Source organism: Taudactylus pleione, unplaced genomic scaffold, assembly GCF_031769625.1.
Source record: "Taudactylus pleione unplaced genomic scaffold, aTauple2 ptg000085l, whole genome shotgun sequence".
Taxonomy (NCBI): Eukaryota; Metazoa; Chordata; class Amphibia; order Anura; family Myobatrachidae; genus Taudactylus; species Taudactylus pleione.
The window spans coordinates 9796904-9814074 of record NW_028284487.1 but is presented as its reverse complement, the minus strand read 5'-3'; the positions used below and the strand labels follow the sequence as shown (position 1 = coordinate 9814074).

General features: G+C 35.5%; 7 non-coding genes across 7 annotated transcripts; all 7 read left to right on the top strand.

The window, feature by feature from the left end:
* The first annotated feature begins 445 nt into the window (after nucleotides 1-445).
* TRNAQ-UUG (transfer RNA glutamine (anticodon UUG)) lies at nucleotides 446-517 on the top strand. The gene has a single exon. It is a non-coding gene; the product is annotated as a tRNA-Gln (tRNA).
* Nucleotides 518-1337: 820 nt separating this feature from the next.
* TRNAQ-UUG (transfer RNA glutamine (anticodon UUG)) lies at nucleotides 1338-1409 on the top strand. Its single transcript has one exon. It is a non-coding gene; the product is annotated as a tRNA-Gln (tRNA).
* A 2598-nt stretch (nucleotides 1410-4007) lies between these two features.
* On the top strand, nucleotides 4008-4079 carry TRNAQ-UUG (transfer RNA glutamine (anticodon UUG)). The gene has a single exon. It is a non-coding gene; the product is annotated as a tRNA-Gln (tRNA).
* Nucleotides 4080-8458: 4379 nt separating this feature from the next.
* Nucleotides 8459-8530, top strand: TRNAQ-UUG (transfer RNA glutamine (anticodon UUG)). Its single transcript has one exon. It is a non-coding gene; the product is annotated as a tRNA-Gln (tRNA).
* A 2601-nt stretch (nucleotides 8531-11131) lies between these two features.
* TRNAQ-UUG (transfer RNA glutamine (anticodon UUG)) lies at nucleotides 11132-11203 on the top strand. Its single transcript has one exon. It is a non-coding gene; the product is annotated as a tRNA-Gln (tRNA).
* Nucleotides 11204-12022: 819 nt separating this feature from the next.
* TRNAQ-UUG (transfer RNA glutamine (anticodon UUG)) lies at nucleotides 12023-12094 on the top strand. The gene has a single exon. It is a non-coding gene; the product is annotated as a tRNA-Gln (tRNA).
* Nucleotides 12095-14695: 2601 nt separating this feature from the next.
* On the top strand, nucleotides 14696-14767 carry TRNAQ-UUG (transfer RNA glutamine (anticodon UUG)). Its single transcript has one exon. It is a non-coding gene; the product is annotated as a tRNA-Gln (tRNA).
* The last annotated feature ends 2404 nt before the right edge of the window (nucleotides 14768-17171 follow it).

The following is a 17171-nucleotide window of genomic DNA, read 5'->3' as shown; positions in this document are numbered from 1 at the left end:
GCCATATTGCAATATTTGAGAAAAAGTTTTCTCTGTATGCCATATAGAGAAATGCTGCATCAGCCAAAGGATGACATTTTTGTTTATTCCTAACATGGATTTAAAAATTCTCTGTTTTGTATGTGTCTATGATGTTCTCTAGCAAGTTTCAAGGGCTGCTAACTCTAGCCAATGCCATGTGTTGATCCCAGTCTTCATGCACTTTGTCGCTGGATAAAATACTTTCTTGGCATTTCTTGTAGGACAACAAGAAAAAGCACAGGGCCTATGTGGGGATCGAACCCGTGACCTTGGCATTATTAGCTCCACGCTCTAACCAACTGAGTGAACCAGCCATACATAAAAGCATCAGCAAACACAAAAATGCCAAATGTACCTAAAACAGGAGAACATTCAGTATTTCAAAGATCAGCTATATTGAGTAGAGGATGATTCTATAATAAAGGGTTCTATGGTGTAATGGTGAGCACTCTGGACTTTGAATCCAGTGATCCAAGTTCAAATCTCGGTGGGACTTAACTTTGTTCATTTTCCTTAAAGTTTAATTTTCAAAGTTTTATGATAGCTTATCTATATTGAAACTTTCTATAAATCCCATCAACTTCAGTGGTTTCTTTACTCCAAACTAATTTTGAAACTGTTTCAAATCAGTTTTCAACTGGAGAGATGTTTGTCAAACATTTGGAAATAAGAAAAGTTGCAATAAGAATGCAGTAATCCATCACTTGTGCTATGGTTTTTAGATATTCTGGTTTTTAGAAGTTACTTCTTCAGTGTGCACTAATTAGAGCAAAGGTCTGGTCTTCTTCTCTTCTTAAAACCTAGTCCCCAGTAGATGCAATCACCAAAAAAAGTCCTGATTGATTAAGTTGTCTTTGCATTTCTTAGATTTGCCATATTGCAATATTTGAGAAAAAGTTTTCTCTGTATGCCATAGAGAGAAATGCTGCATCAGCCAAAGGATGACATTTTTGTTTATTCCTAACATGGATTTAAAAATTCTCTGTTTTGTATGTGTCTATGATGTTCTCTAGCAAGTTTCAAGGGCTGCTAACTCTAGCCAATGCCATGTGTTGATCCCACTCTTCATGCACTTTTTTGCTGGATAAAATCCTTTCTTGGCATTTCTTGTAGGACAACAAGAAAAAGCAAATGGCCTATATGTGGATCGAGCCCATGACCTTGGTGTTATTAGCTCCACGCTCTAACCAAGTGAGCAAACCGGCCATACATAAAAGCATCAGCAAACACAAAAATGCCAAATGTACCTAAAACAGGAGAACATTCAGTATTTCAAAGATCAGCTATATTGAGTAGAGGAAGATTCTATAATAAAGGGTTCTATGGTGTAATGGTGAGCACTCTGGACTTTGAATCCAGTGATCCGAGTTCAAATCTCGGTGGGACTTGACTTTGTTCATTTTCCTTAAAGTTTAATTTTCAAAGTTTTATGATAGCTTATCTATATTGAAACTTTCTATAATCCCATCAACTTCAGTGCTTTCTTTACTCCAAACTAATTTTGAAACTGTTTCAAATCAGTTTTCAACTGAAGAGATGTTTGTCAAACATTTGGAAATAATAAAATTTGCAAAAAGAATGCAGTAATCCATCACTTGTGCTATGGTTTTTAGATATTCTGGTTTTTAGAATTTACTTATTCAGTGTGCACTAATTAGAGTAAAGGTCTGGTCTTCTTCTCTTCTTAAAACTTAGTCCCCAGTAGATTCAATCACCAAAAAACGTCCTGATTGATTAAGTTGCCTTTGCATTTCTTAGATTTGCCATATTGCTATATTTGAGAAAAAGTTTTCTCTGTATGCCATATAGAGAAATGTTGTATCAGCCAAAGGATGACATTTTTGTTTATTCCTAACATGGATTTAAAAATTCTATGTTTTGTATGTGTCTATGATGTTCTCTAGCAAGTTTCAAGGGCTGCTAACTCTAGCCAATGCCATGTGTTGATCCCAGTCTTCATGCACTTTGTTGCTGGATAAAATCCTTTCTTTGCATTTCTTGTAGGACAACAAGAAAAAGCACATGGCCTATGTGGGGATCGAACTCGTGACCTCGGCGTTATTAGCTCCACGCTCTAACCAACTGAGCAAACCGGCCATACATAAAAGCATCAGCAAACACAAAAATGCCAAATGTACCTAAAACAGGAGAACATTCAGTATTTCAAAATCAGCTATATTGAGTAGAGGAAGACTTTATAATAAAGGGTTCTATGGTGTAATGGTGAGCACTCTGGACTTTGAATCCAGTGATCCGAGTGCAAAGCTTGGTGGGACCTAACTTTGTTCATTTTCCTTAAAGTTTAATTTTCAAAGTTTTATGATAGCTTATCTATATTGAAACTTTCTATAATCCCATCAACTTCAGTGGTTTCTTTACTCCAAACTAATTTTTAAACTGTTTCAAATCAGTTTTCAACTGGAGAAATGATTGTCAAACATTTGGAAATAAGAAAATTTGCAATGAGTGCAGTAATCCATCACTTGTGCTATGGTTTTTAGATATTCTGGTTTTTAGAAGTTAATTCTTCAGTGTGCACTAATTAGAGTAAAGGTCTGGTCTTCTTCTCTTCTTAAAACCTAGTCCCCAGTAGATTCAATCACCAAAAAAAGTCCTGATTGATTAAGTTGCCTTTGCATTTCGTAGATTTGCCATATTGCTATATTTGAGAAAAAGTTTTCTCTGTATGCCATATAGAGAAATGCTGCATCAGCCAAAGGATGACATTTTTGTTTATTCCTAACATGGATTTAAAAATTCTCTGTTTTGTATGTGTCTATGATGTTCTCTAGCAAGTTTCAAGGGCTGCTAACTCTAGCCAATGCCATGTGTTGATCCCAGTCTTCATGCACTTTGTTGCTGGATAAAATCCCTTCTTGGCATTTCTTGTAGGACAACAAGAAAAAGCACATGGCCTATATGTGGATCAAACCCGTGACCTTGGCGTTATTAGCTCCACGCTCTAACCAACTGAGCAAACCGGCCATACTTAAAAGCATCAGCAAACACAAAAATGCCAAATGTACCTAAAACAGGAGAACATTCAGTATTTCAAAGATCAGCTATATTGAGTAGAGGAAGATTCTATAATAAAGGGTTCTATGGTGTAATGGTGAGCACTCTGGACTTTGAATTCAGTGATCCAAGTTCAAATCTCAGTGGGACCTAACTTTGTCCATTTTCCTTAAAGTTTAATTTTCAAAGTTTTATGATAGCTTATCTATATTGAAACTTTCTATAATCCCATCAACTTCATTGCTTTCTTTACTCCAAACTAATTTTGAAACTGTTTCAAATCAGTTTTCAACTGGAGAGATGTTTGTCAAACATTTGGAAATAATAAAATTTGCAAAAAGAATGCAGTAATCCATCACTTGTGCTATGGTTTTTAGATATTCTGGTTTTTAGAAGTTACTTCTTCAGTGTGCACTAATTAGAGTAAAGGTCTGGTCTTCTTCTCTTCTTAAAACCTAGTCCCCAGTAGATTCAATCACCAAAAAAAGTCCTGATTGATTAAGTTGCCTTTGCTTTTCTTAGATTTGCCATATTGCAATATTTGAGAAAAAGTTTTCTCTGTATGCCATATAGAGAAATGCTGCATCAGCCAAAGGATGACATTTTTGTTTATTCCTAACATGGATTTAAAAATTCTCTGTTTTGTATGTGTCTATGATGTTCTCTAGCAAGTTTCAAGGGCTGCTAACTCTAGCCAATGCCATGTGTTGATCCCAGTCTTCATGCACTTTGTTGCTGGATAAAATCCTTTCTTGGCATTTCTTGTAGGACAACAAGAAAAACCAAATGGCCTATATGTGGATCGAGATCGTGACCTTGGCGTTATTAGCTCCACGCTCTAACCAACTGAGCAAACCTGCCATACATAAAAGCATCAGCAAACACAAAAATGCCAAATGTACCTAAAACAGGAGAACATTCAGTATTTCAAAGATCAGCTATATTGAGTAGAGGAAGATTCTATAATAAAGGGTTCTATGGTGTAATGGTGAGCACTCTGGACTTTGAATCCAGTGATCCGAGTTCAAATCTCGGTGGGACTTAACTTTGTTCATTTTCCTTAAAGTTTAATTTTCAAAGTTTTATGATAGCTTATCTATATTGAAACTTTCTATAATCCCATCAACTTCAGTGCTTTCTTTACTCCAAACTAATTTTGAAACTGTTTCAAATCAGTTTTCAACTGAAGAGATGTTTGTCAAACATTTGGAAATAATAAAATTTGCAAAAAGAATGCAGTAATCCATCACTTGTGCTATGGTTTTTAGATATTCTGGTTTTTAGAATTTACTTATTCAGTGTGCACTAATTAGAGTAAAGGTCTGGTCTTCTTCTCTTCTTAAAACCTAGTCCCCAGTAGATTCAATCACCAAAAAAAGTCCTGATTGATTAAGTTGCCTTTGCATTTCTTAGATTTGCCATATTGCAATATTTGAGAAAAAGTTTTCTCTGTATGCCATATAGAGAAATGCTGCATCAGCCAAAGGATGACATTTTTGTTTATTCCTAACATGGATTTAAAAATTCTCTGTTTTGTATGTGTCTATGATGTTCTCTAGCAAGTTTCAAGGGCTGCTAACTCTAGCCAATGCCATGTGTTGATCCCAGTCTTCATGCACTTTGTCGCTGGATAAAATACTTTCTTGGCATTTCTTGTAGGACAACAAGAAAAAGCACATGGCCTATGTGGGGATCGAACCCATGACCTTGGCATTATTAGCTTGACATCTAACCAACTGAGCAAACCGGCCATACATAAAAGCATCAGCAAACACAAAAATGCCAAATGTACCTAAAACAGGAGAACATTCAGTATTTCAAAATCAGCTATATTGAGTAGAGGAAGATTCTATAATAAAGGGTTCTATGGTGTAATGGTGAGCACTCTGGACTTTGAATCCAGTGATCCGAGTGCAAAGCTTGGTGGGACCTAACTTTGTTCATTTTCCTTAAAGTTTAATTTTCAAAGTTTTATGATAGCTTATCTATATTGAAACTTTCTATAAATCCCATCAACTTCAGTGGTTTCTTTACTCCAAACTAATTTTGAAACTGTTTCAAATCAGTTTTCAACTGGAGAAATGATTGTCAAACATTTGGAAATAAGAAAATTTGCAATACGAGTGCAGTAATCCATCACTTGTGCTATGGTTGTTAGATATTCTGGTTTTTAGAATTTACTTCTTCAGTGTGCACTAATTAGAGTAAATGTCTGGTCTTCTTCTCTTCTTAAAACCTAGTCCCCAGTAGATTCAATCACCAAAAAAAGTCCTGATTGATTAAGTTGCCTTTGCATTTCTTAGATTTGCCATATTGCTATATTTGAGAAAAAGTTTTCTCTGTATGCCATATAGAGAAATGCTGCATCAGCCAAAGGATGACATTTTTGTTTATTCCTAACATGGATTTTAAAATTCTCTGTTTTGTATGTGTCTATGATGTTCTCTAGCAAGTTTCAAGGGCTGCTAACTTTAGCCAATGCCTTGTATTGATCCCAGTCTTCATGCACTTTGTCGCTGGATAAAATCCCTTCTTGGCATTTCTTGTAGGACAACAAGAAAAACCAAATGGCCTATATGTGGATGGAACCCGTGACCTTGGCGTTATTAGTTCCACGCTCTAACCAACTGAGCAAACCGGCCATACATAAAAGTATCAGCAAAAACAAAAATGCCAAATGTACCTAAAACAGTAGAACATTCAGTATTACAAAGATCAGCTATATTGAGTAGAGGAAGATTATATAATAAAGGGTTCTATGGTGTAATGGTGAGCACTCTGGACTTTGAATCCAGTGATCCAAGTTCAACTCTCGGTGGGCCCTAACTTTGTCCATTTTCCTTAAAGTTTAATTTTCAAAGTTTTATGATAGCTTATCTATATTGAAACTTTCTATAAATCCCATCAACTTCAGTGGTTTCTTTACTCCAAACTAATTTTGAAACTGTTTCAAATCAGTTTTCAACTGGAGAAATGATTGTCAAACATTTGGAAATAATAAAATTTGCAAAAAGAATGCAGTAATCCATCACTTGTGCTATGGTTTTTAGATATTCTGGTTTTTAGAATTTACTTATTCAGTGTGCACTAATTAGAGTAAAGGTCTGGTCTTCTTCTCTTCTTAAAACTTAGTCCCCAGTAGATTCAATCACCAAAAAAAGTCCTGATTGATTAAGTTGCCTTTGCATTTCTTAGATTTGCCATATTGCTATATTTGAGAAAAAGTTTTCTCTGTATGCCATATAGAGAAATGTTGTATCAGCCAAAGGATGACATTTTTGTTTATTCCTAACATGGATTTAAAAATTCTCTGTTTTGTATGTGTCTATGATGTTCTCTAGCAAGTTTCAAGGGCTGCTAACTCTAGCCAATGCCATGTGTTGATCCCAGTCTTCATGCACTTTGTTGCTGGATAAAATCCTTTCTTTGCATTTCTTGTAGGACAACAAGAAAAAGCACATGGCCTATGTGGGGATCGAACTCGTGACCTCGGCGTTATTAGCTCCACGCTCTAACCAACTGAGCAAACCGGCCATACATAAAAGCATCAGCAAACACAAAAATGCCAAATGTACCTAAAACAGGAGAACATTCAGTATTTCAAAATCAGCTATATTGAGTAGAGGAAGACTTTATAATAAAGGGTTCTATGGTGTAATGGTGAGCACTCTGGACTTTGAATCCAGTGATCCGAGTGCAAAGCTTGGTGGGACCTAACTTTGTTCATTTTCCTTAAAGTTTAATTTTCAAAGTTTTATGATAGCTTATCTATATTGAAACTTTCTATAATCCCATCAACTTCAGTGGTTTCTTTACTCCAAACTAATTTTTAAACTGTTTCAAATCAGTTTTCAACTGGAGAAATGATTGTCAAACATTTGGAAATAAGAAAATTTGCAATGAGTGCAGTAATCCATCACTTGTGCTATGGTTTTTAGATATTCTGGTTTTTAGAAGTTAATTCTTCAGTGTGCACTAATTAGAGTAAAGGTCTGGTCTTCTTCTCTTCTTAAAACCTAGTCCCCAGTAGATTCAATCACCAAAAAAAGTCCTGATTGATTAAGTTGCCTTTGCATTTCGTAGATTTGCCATATTGCTATATTTGAGAAAAAGTTTTCTCTGTATGCCATATAGAGAAATGCTGCATCAGCCAAAGGATGACATTTTTGTTTATTCCTAACATGGATTTAAAAATTCTCTGTTTTGTATGTGTCTATGATGTTCTCTAGCAAGTTTCAAGGGCTGCTAACTCTAGCCAATGCCATGTGTTGATCCCAGTCTTCATGCACTTTGTTGCTGGATAAAATCCCTTCTTGGCATTTCTTGTAGGACAACAAGAAAAAGCACATGGCCTATATGTGGATCAAACCCGTGACCTTGGCGTTATTAGCTCCACGCTCTAACCAACTGAGCAAACCGGCCATACTTAAAAGCATCAGCAAACACAAAAATGCCAAATGTACCTAAAACAGGAGAACATTCAGTATTTCAAAGATCAGCTATATTGAGTAGAGGAAGATTCTATAATAAAGGGTTCTATGGTGTAATGGTGAGCACTCTGGACTTTGAATTCAGTGATCCAAGTTCAAATCTCAGTGGGACCTAACTTTGTCCATTTTCCTTAAAGTTTAATTTTCAAAGTTTTATGATAGCTTATCTATATTGAAACTTTCTATAATCCCATCAACTTCATTGCTTTCTTTACTCCAAACTAATTTTGAAACTGTTTCAAATCAGTTTTCAACTGGAGAGATGTTTGTCAAACATTTGGAAATAATAAAATTTGCAAAAAGAATGCAGTAATCCATCACTTGTGCTATGGTTTTTAGATATTCTGGTTTTTAGAAGTTACTTCTTCAGTGTGCACTAATTAGAGTAAAGGTCTGGTCTTCTTCTCTTCTTAAAACCTAGTCCCCAGTAGATTCAATCACCAAAAAAAGTCCTGATTGATTAAGTTGCCTTTGCTTTTCTTAGATTTGCATATTGCAATATTTGAGAAAAAGTTTTCTCTGTATGCCATATAGAGAAATGCTGCATCAGCCAAAGGATGACATTTTTGTTTATTCCTAACATGGATTTAAAAATTCTCTGTTTTGTATGTGTCTATGATGTTCTCTAGCAAGTTTCAAGGGCTGCTAACTCTAGCCAATGCCATGTGTTGATCCCAGTCTTCATGCACTTTGTTGCTGGATAAAATCCTTTCTTGGCATTTCTTGTAGGACAACAAGAAAAACCAAATGGCCTATATGTGGATCGAGCCCGTGACCTTGGCGTTATTAGCTCCACGCTCTAACCAACTGAGCAAACCTGCCATACATAAAAGCATCAGCAAACACAAAAATGCCAAATGTACCTAAAACAGGAGAACATTCAGTATTTCAAAGATCAGCTATATTGAGTAGAGGAAGATTCTATAATAAAGGGTTCTATGGTGTAATGGTGAGCACTCTGGACTTTGAATCCAGTGATCCGAGTTCAAATCTCGGTGGGACTTAACTTTGTTCATTTTCCTTAAAGTTTAATTTTCAAAGTTTTATGATAGCTTATCTATATTGAAACTTTCTATAATCCCATCAACTTCAGTGCTTTCTTTACTCCAAACTAATTTTGAAACTGTTTCAAATCAGTTTTCAACTGAAGAGATGTTTGTCAAACATTTGGAAATAATAAAATTTGCAAAAAGAATGCAGTAATCCATCACTTGTGCTATGGTTTTTAGATATTCTGGTTTTTAGAATTTACTTATTCAGTGTGCACTAATTAGAGTAAAGGTCTGGTCTTCTTCTCTTCTTAAAACCTAGTCCCCAGTAGATTCAATCACCAAAAAAAGTCCTGATTGATTAAGTTGCCTTTGCATTTCTTAGATTTGCCATATTGCAATATTTGAGAAAAAGTTTTCTCTGTATGCCATATAGAGAAATGCTGCATCAGCCAAAGGATGACATTTTTGTTTATTCCTAACATGGATTTAAAAATTCTCTGTTTTGTATGTGTCTATGATGTTCTCTAGCAAGTTTCAAGGGCTGCTAACTCTAGCCAATGCCATGTGTTGATCCCAGTCTTCATGCACTTTGTCGCTGGATAAAATACTTTCTTGGCATTTCTTGTAGGACAACAAGAAAAAGCACATGGCCTATGTGGGGATCGAACCCATGACCTTGGCATTATTAGCTTGACATCTAACCAACTGAGCAAACCGGCCATACATAAAAGCATCAGCAAACACAAAAATGCCAAATGTACCTAAAACAGGAGAACATTCAGTATTTCAAAATCAGCTATATTGAGTAGAGGAAGATTCTATAATAAAGGGTTCTATGGTGTAATGGTGAGCACTCTGGACTTTGAATCCAGTGATCCGAGTGCAAAGCTTGGTGGGACCTAACTTTGTTCATTTTCCTTAAAGTTTAATTTTCAAAGTTTTATGATAGCTTATCTATATTGAAACTTTCTATAAATCCCATCAACTTCAGTGGTTTCTTTACTCCAAACTAATTTTGAAACTGTTTCAAATCAGTTTTCAACTGGAGAAATGATTGTCAAACATTTGGAAATAAGAAAATTTGCAATACGAGTGCAGTAATCCATCACTTGTGCTATGGTTGTTAGATATTCTGGTTTTTAGAATTTACTTCTTCAGTGTGCACTAATTAGAGTAAATGTCTGGTCTTCTTCTCTTCTTAAAACCTAGTCCCCAGTAGATTCAATCACCAAAAAAAGTCCTGATTGATTAAGTTGCCTTTGCATTTCTTAGATTTGCCATATTGCTATATTTGAGAAAAAGTTTTCTCTGTATGCCATATAGAGAAATGCTGCATCAGCCAAAGGATGACATTTTTGTTTATTCCTAACATGGATTTTAAAATTCTCTGTTTTGTATGTGTCTATGATGTTCTCTAGCAAGTTTCAAGGGCTGCTAACTTTAGCCAATGCCTTGTATTGATCCCAGTCTTCATGCACTTTGTCGCTGGATAAAATCCCTTCTTGGCATTTCTTGTAGGACAACAAGAAAAACCAAATGGCCTATATGTGGATGGAACCCGTGACCTTGGCGTTATTAGTTCCACGCTCTAACCAACTGAGCAAACCGGCCATACATAAAAGTATCAGCAAACACAAAAATGCCAAATGTACCTAAAACAGTAGAACATTCAGTATTACAAAGATCAGCTATATTGAGTAGAGGAAGATTATATAATAAAGGGTTCTATGGTGTAATGGTGAGCACTCTGGACTTTGAATCCAGTGATCCAAGTTCAACTCTCGGTGGGCCCTAACTTTGTCCATTTTCCTTAAAGTTTAATTTTCAAAGTTTTATGATAGCTTATCTATATTGAAACTTTCTATAAATCCCATCAACTTCAGTGGTTTCTTTACTCCAAACTAATTTTGAAACTGTTTCAAATCAGTTTTCAACTGGAGAAATGATTGTCAAACATTTGGAAATAAGAAAATTTGCAATACGAGTGCAGTAATCCATCACTTGTGCTATGGTTTTTAGATATTCTGGTTTTTAGAAGTTACTTCTTCAGTGTGCACTAATTAGAGTAAAGGTCTGGTCTTCTTCTCTTCTTAAAACCTAGTCCCCAGTAGATTCAATCACCAAAAAAAGTCCTGATTGATTAAGTTGCCTTTGCATTTCTTAGATTTGCCATATTGCAATATTTGAGAAAAAGTTTTCTCTGTATGCCATATAGAGAAATGCTGCATCAGCCAAAGGATGACATTTTTGTTTATTCCTAACATGGATTTAAAAATTCTCTGTTTTGTATGTGTCTATGATGTTCTCTAGCAAGTTTCAAGGGCTGCTAACTCTAGCCAATGCCATGTGTTGATCCCAATCTTCATGCACTTTGTTGCTCGATAAAATCTTTTCTTGGCATTTCTTGTAGGATAACAAGAAAAAGCACATGGCTTATATGGGGATCAAACCCGTGACCTTGGCGTTATTAGCTCCACGCTCTAACCAACTGAGTGAACCAGCCATACATAAAAGCATCAGCAAACACAAAAATGCCAAATGTACCTAAAACAGGAGAACATTCAGTATTTCAAAGATCAGCTATATTGAGTAGAGGAAGATTCTATAATAAAGGGTTCTATGGTGTAATGGTGAGCACTCTGGACTTTGACTCCAGTGATCCGAGTTCAAATCTCGGTGGGACCTAACTTTGTTCCTTTTCCTTAAAGTTTAATTTTCAAAGTTTTATGATAGCTTATCTATATTGAAACTTTCTATAATCCCATCAACTTCATTGCTTTCTTTACTCCAAACTAATTTTGAAACTGTTTCAAATCAGTTTTCAACTGGAGAGATGTTTGTCAAACATTTGGAAATAAGAAAAGTTGCAATAAGAATGCAGTAATCCATCACTTGTGCTATGGTTTTTAGATATTCTGGTTTTTAGAAGTTACTTCTTCAGTGTGCACTAATTAGAATAAAGGTCTGGTCTTCTTCTCTTCTTAAAACCTAGTCCCCAGTAGATTCAATCACCAAAAAAAGTCCTGATTGATTAAGTTGCCTTTGCATTTCTTAGATTTGCCATATTGCAATATTTGAGAAAAAGTATTCTCTGTATGCCATATAGAGAAATGCTGCATCAGCCAAAGGATGACATTTTTGTTTATTCCTAACATGGATTTAAAAATTCTCTGTTTTGTATGTGTCTATGATGTTCTCTAGCAAGTTTCAAGGGCTGCTAACTCTAGCTAATGCCATGTGTTGATCCCAGTCTTCATGCACTTTGTTGCTGGATAAAATCCTTTCTTGGCATTTCTTGTAGGACAACAAGAAAAAGCAAATGGCCTATATGTGGATCGAACCCGTGACCTTGGCGTTATTAGCTCCACGCTCTAACCAACTGAGCAAACCGGCCATACATAAAAGCATCAGCAAACACAAAAATGCCAAATGTACCTAAAACAGGAGAACATTCAGTATTTCAAAGATCAGCTATATTGAGTAGAGGATGATTCTATAATAAAGGGTTCTATGGTGTAATGGTGAGCACTCTGGACTTTGAATCCAGTGATCCAAGTTCAAATCTCGGTGGGACTTAACTTTGTACATTTTCCTTAAAGTTTAATTTTCAAAGTTTTATGATAGCTTATCTATATTGAAACTTTCTATAAATCCCATCAACTTCAGTGCTTTCTTTACTCCAAACTAATTTTGAAACTGTTTCAAATCAGTTTTCAACTGGAGAGATGTTTGTCAAACATTTGGAAATAAGAAAAGTTGCAATAAGAATGCAGTAATCCATCACTTGTGCTATGGTTTTTAGATATTCTGGTTTTTAGAAGTTACTTCTTCAGTGTGCACTAATTAGAGTAAAGGTCTGGTCTTCTTCTCTTCTTAAAACCTAGTCCCCAGTAGATGCAATCACCAAAAAAAGTCCTGATTGATTAAGTTGTCTTTGCATTTCTTAGATTTGCCATATTGCAATATTTGAGAAAAAGTTTTCTCTGTATGCCATAGAGAGAAATGCTGCATCAGCCAAAGGATGACATTTTTGTTTATTCCTAACATGGATTTAAAAATTCTCTGTTTTGTATGTGTCTATTATGTTCTCTAGCAAGTTTCAAGGGCTGCTAACTCTAGCCAATGCCATGTGTTGATCCCACTCTTCATGCACTTTTTTGCTGGATAAAATCCTTTCTTGGCATTTCTTGTAGGACAACAAGAAAAAGCAAATGGCCTATATGTGGATCGAGCCCGTGACCTTGGCGTTATTAGCTCCACGCTCTAACCAAGTGAGCAAACCGGCCATACATAAAAGCATCAGCAAACACAAAAATGCCAAATGTACCTAAAACAGGAGAACATTCAGTATTTAAAAGATCAGCTATATTGAGTAGAGGAAGATTCTTTAATAAAGGGTTCTATGGTGTAATTGTGAGCACTCTTGACTTTGAATCCAGTGATCCGGGTTCAAATCTCGGTGGGACTTAACTTTGTTCATTTTCCTTAAAGTTTAATTTTCAAAGTTTTATGATAGCTTATCTATATTGAAACTTTCTATAATCCCATGAACTTCAGTGCTTTCTTTACTCCAAACTAATTTTGAAACTGTTTCAAATCAGTTTTCAACTGAAGAGATGTTTGTCAAACATTTGGAAATAATAAAATTTGCAAAAAGAATGCAGTAATCCATCACTTGTGCTATGGTTTTTAGATATTCTGGTTTTTAGAATTTACTTCTTCAGTGTGCACTAATTAGAGTAAAGGTCTGGTCTTCTTCTCTTCTTAAAACCTAGTCCCCAGTAGATTCAATCACCAAAAAAAGTCCTGATTGATTAAGTTGCCTTTGCATTTCTTAGATTTGCCATATTGCTATATTTGAGAAAAAGTTTTCTCTGTATGCCATATTGAGAAATGTTGTATCAGCCAAAGGATGACATTTTTGTTTATTCCTAACATGGATTTAAAAATTCTCTGTTTTGTATGTGTCTATGATGTTCTCTAGCAAGTTTCAAGGGCTGCTAACTCTAGCCAATGCCATGTGTTGATCCCAGTCTTCATGCACTTTGTTGCTGGATAAAATCCTTTCTTTGCATTTCTTGTAGGACAACAAGAAAAACCACATGGCCTATGTGGGGATCGAACTCGTGACCTCGGCGTTATTAGCTCCACGCTCTAACCAACTGAGCAAACCAGCCATACATAAAAGCATCAGCAAACACAAAAATGCCAAATGTACCTAAAACAGGAGAACATTCAGTATTTCAAAATCAGCTATATTGAGTAGAGGAACACTTTATAATAAAGGGTTCTATGGTGTAATGGTGAGCACTCTGGACTTTGAATCCAGTGATCCGAGTGCAAAGCTTGGTGGGACCTAACTTTGTTCATTTTCCTTAAAGTTTAATTTTCAAAGTTTTATGATAGCTTATCTATATTGAAACTTTCTATAATCCCATCAACTTCAGTGGTTTCTTTACTCCAAACTAATTTTTAAACTGTTTCAAATCAGTTTTCAACTGGAGAGATGTTTGTCAAACATTTGGAAATAATAAAATTTGCAAAAAGAATGCAGTAATCCATCACTTGTGCTATGGTTTTTAGATATTCTGGTTTTTAGAAGTTACTTCTTCAGTGTGCACTAATTAGAGTAAAGGTCTGGTCTTCTTCTCTTCTTAAAACCTAGTCCCCAGTAGATTCAATCACCAAAAAAAGTCCTGATTGATTAAGTTGCCTTTGCATTTCTTAGATTTGCCATATTGCAATATTTGAGAAAAAGTTTTCTCTGCATGTCATATAGAGAAATGCTGCATCAGCCAAAGGATGACATTTTTGTTTATTCCTAACATGGATTTAAAAATTCTCTGTTTTGTATGTGTCTATGATGTTCTCTAGCAAGTTTCAAGGGCTGCTAACTCTAGCCAATGCCTTGTATTGATCCCAGTCTTCATGCACTTTGTCGCTGGATAAAATCCCTTCTTGGCATTTCTTGTAGGACAACAAGAAAAAGCAAATGGCCTATATGTGGATCAAACCCGTGACCTTGGCGTTATTAGCTCCACGCTCTAACCAACTGAGCAAACCGGCCATACTTAAAAGCATCAGCAAACACAAAAATGCCAAATGTACCTAAAACAGGAGAACATTCAGTATTTCAAAGATCAGCTATATTGAGTAGAGGAAGATTCTATAATAAAGGGTTCTATGGTGTAATGGTGAGCACTCTGGACTTTGAATCCAGTGATCCGAGTTCAAATCTCGGTGGGACTTAACTTTGTTCATTTTCCTTAAAGTTTAATTTTCAAAGTTTTATGATAGCTTATCTATATTGAAACTTTCTATAATCCCATCAACTTCAGTGCTTTCTTTACTCCAAACTAATTTTGAAACTGTTTCAAATCAGTTTTCAACTGAAGAGATGTTTGTCAAACATTTGGAAATAATAAAATTTGCAAAAAGAATGCAGTAATCCATCACTTGTGCTATGGTTTTTAGATATTCTGGTTTTTAGAATTTACTTATTCAGTGTGCACTAATTAGAGTAAAGGTCTGGTCTTCTTCTCTTCTTAAAACCTAGTCCCCAGTAGATTCAATCACCAAAAAAAGTCCTGATTGATTAAGTTGCCTTTGCATTTCTTAGATTTGCCATATTGCAATATTTGAGAAAAAGTTTTCTCTGTATGCCATATAGAGAAATGCTGCATCAGCCAAAGGATGACATTTTTGTTTATTCCTAACATGGATTTAAAAATTCTCTGTTTTGTATGTGTCTATGATGTTCTCTAGCAAGTTTCAAGGGCTGCTAACTCTAGCCAATGCCATGTGTTGATCCCAGTCTTCATGCACTTTGTCGCTGGATAAAATACTTTCTTGGCATTTCTTGTAGGACAACAAGAAAAAGCACATGGCCTATGTGGGGATCGAACCCGTGACCTTGGCATTATTAGCTCCACGCTCTAACCAACTGAGCAAACCGGCCATACATAAAAGCATCAGCAAACACAAAAATGCCAAATGTACCTAAAACAGGAGAACATTCAGTATTTCAAAATCAGCTATATTGAGTAGAGGAAGACTCTATAATAAAGGGTTCTATGGTGTAATGGTGAGCACTCTGGACTTTGAATCCAGTGATCCGAGTGCAAAGCTTGGTGGGACCTAACTTTGTTCATTTTCCTTAAAGTTTAATTTTCAAAGTTTTAGGATAGCTTATCTATATTGAAACTTTCTATAAATCCCATCAACTTCAGTGGTTTCTTTACTCCAAACTAATTTTGAAACTGTTTCAAATCAGTTTTCAACTGGAGAAATGATTGTCAAACATTTGGAAATAAGAAAATTTGCAATACGAGTGCAGTAATCCATCACTTGTGCTATGGTTTTTAGATATTCTGGTTTTTAGAAGTTACTTCTTCAGTGTGCACTAATTAGAGTAAAGGTCTGGTCTTCTTCTCTTCTTAAAACCTAGTCCCCAGTAGATTCAATCACCAAAAAAAGTCCTGATTGATTAAGTTGCCTTTGCATTTCTTAGATTTGCCATATTGCTATATTTGAGAAAAAGTTTTCTCTGTATGCCATATAGAGAAATGCTGCATCAGCCAAAGGATGACATTTTTGTTTATTCCTAACATGTATTTAAAAATTCTCTGTTTTGTATGTGTCTATGATGTTCTCTAGCAAGTTTCAAGGGCTGCTAACTTTAGCCAATGCCTTGTATTGATCCCAGTCTTCATGCACTTTGTCGCTGGATAAAATCCCTTCTTGGCATTTCTTGTAGGACAACAAGAAAAAGCAAATGGCCTATATGTGGATGGAACCCGTGACCTTGGCGTTATTAGTTCCACGCTCTAACCAACTGAGCAAACCAGCCATACATAAAAGCATCAGCAAACACAAAAATGCCAAATGTACCTAAAACAGTAGAACATTCAGTATTACAAAGATCAGCTATATTGAGTAGAGGAAGATTATATAATAAAGGGTTCTATGGTGTAATGGTGAGCACTCTGGACTTTGAATCCAGTGATCCAAGTTCAACTCTCGGTGGGCCCTAACTTTGTCCATTTTCCTTAAAGTTTAATTTTCAAAGTTTTATGATAGCTTATCTATATTGAAACTTTCTATAATCCCATCAACTTCATTGCTTTCTTTACTCCAAACTAATTTTGAAACTGTTTCAAATCAGTTTTCAACTGGAGAGATGTTTGTCAAACATTTGGAAATAATAAAATTTGCAAAAAGAATGCAGTAATCCATCACTTGTGCTATGGTTTTTAGATATTCTGGTTTTTAGAATTTACTTCTTCAGTGTGCACTAATTAGAGTAAAGGTCTGGTCTTCTTCTCTTCTTAAAACCTAGTCCCCAGTAGATTCAATCACCAAAAAAAGTCCTGATTGATTAAGTTGCCTTTGCATTTCTTAGATTTGCCATATTGCTATATTTGAGAAAAAGTTTTCTCTGTATGCCATATAGAGAAATGCTGCATCAGCCAAAGGATGACATTTTTGTTTATTCCTAACATGGATTTAAAAATTCTCTGTTTTGTATGTGTCTATGATGTTCTCTAGCAAGTTTCAAGGGCTGCTAACTCTAGCCAATGCCATGTGTTGATCCCAGTCTTCATGCACTTTGTTGCTGGATAAAATCCTTTCTTGGCATTTCTTGTAGGACAAC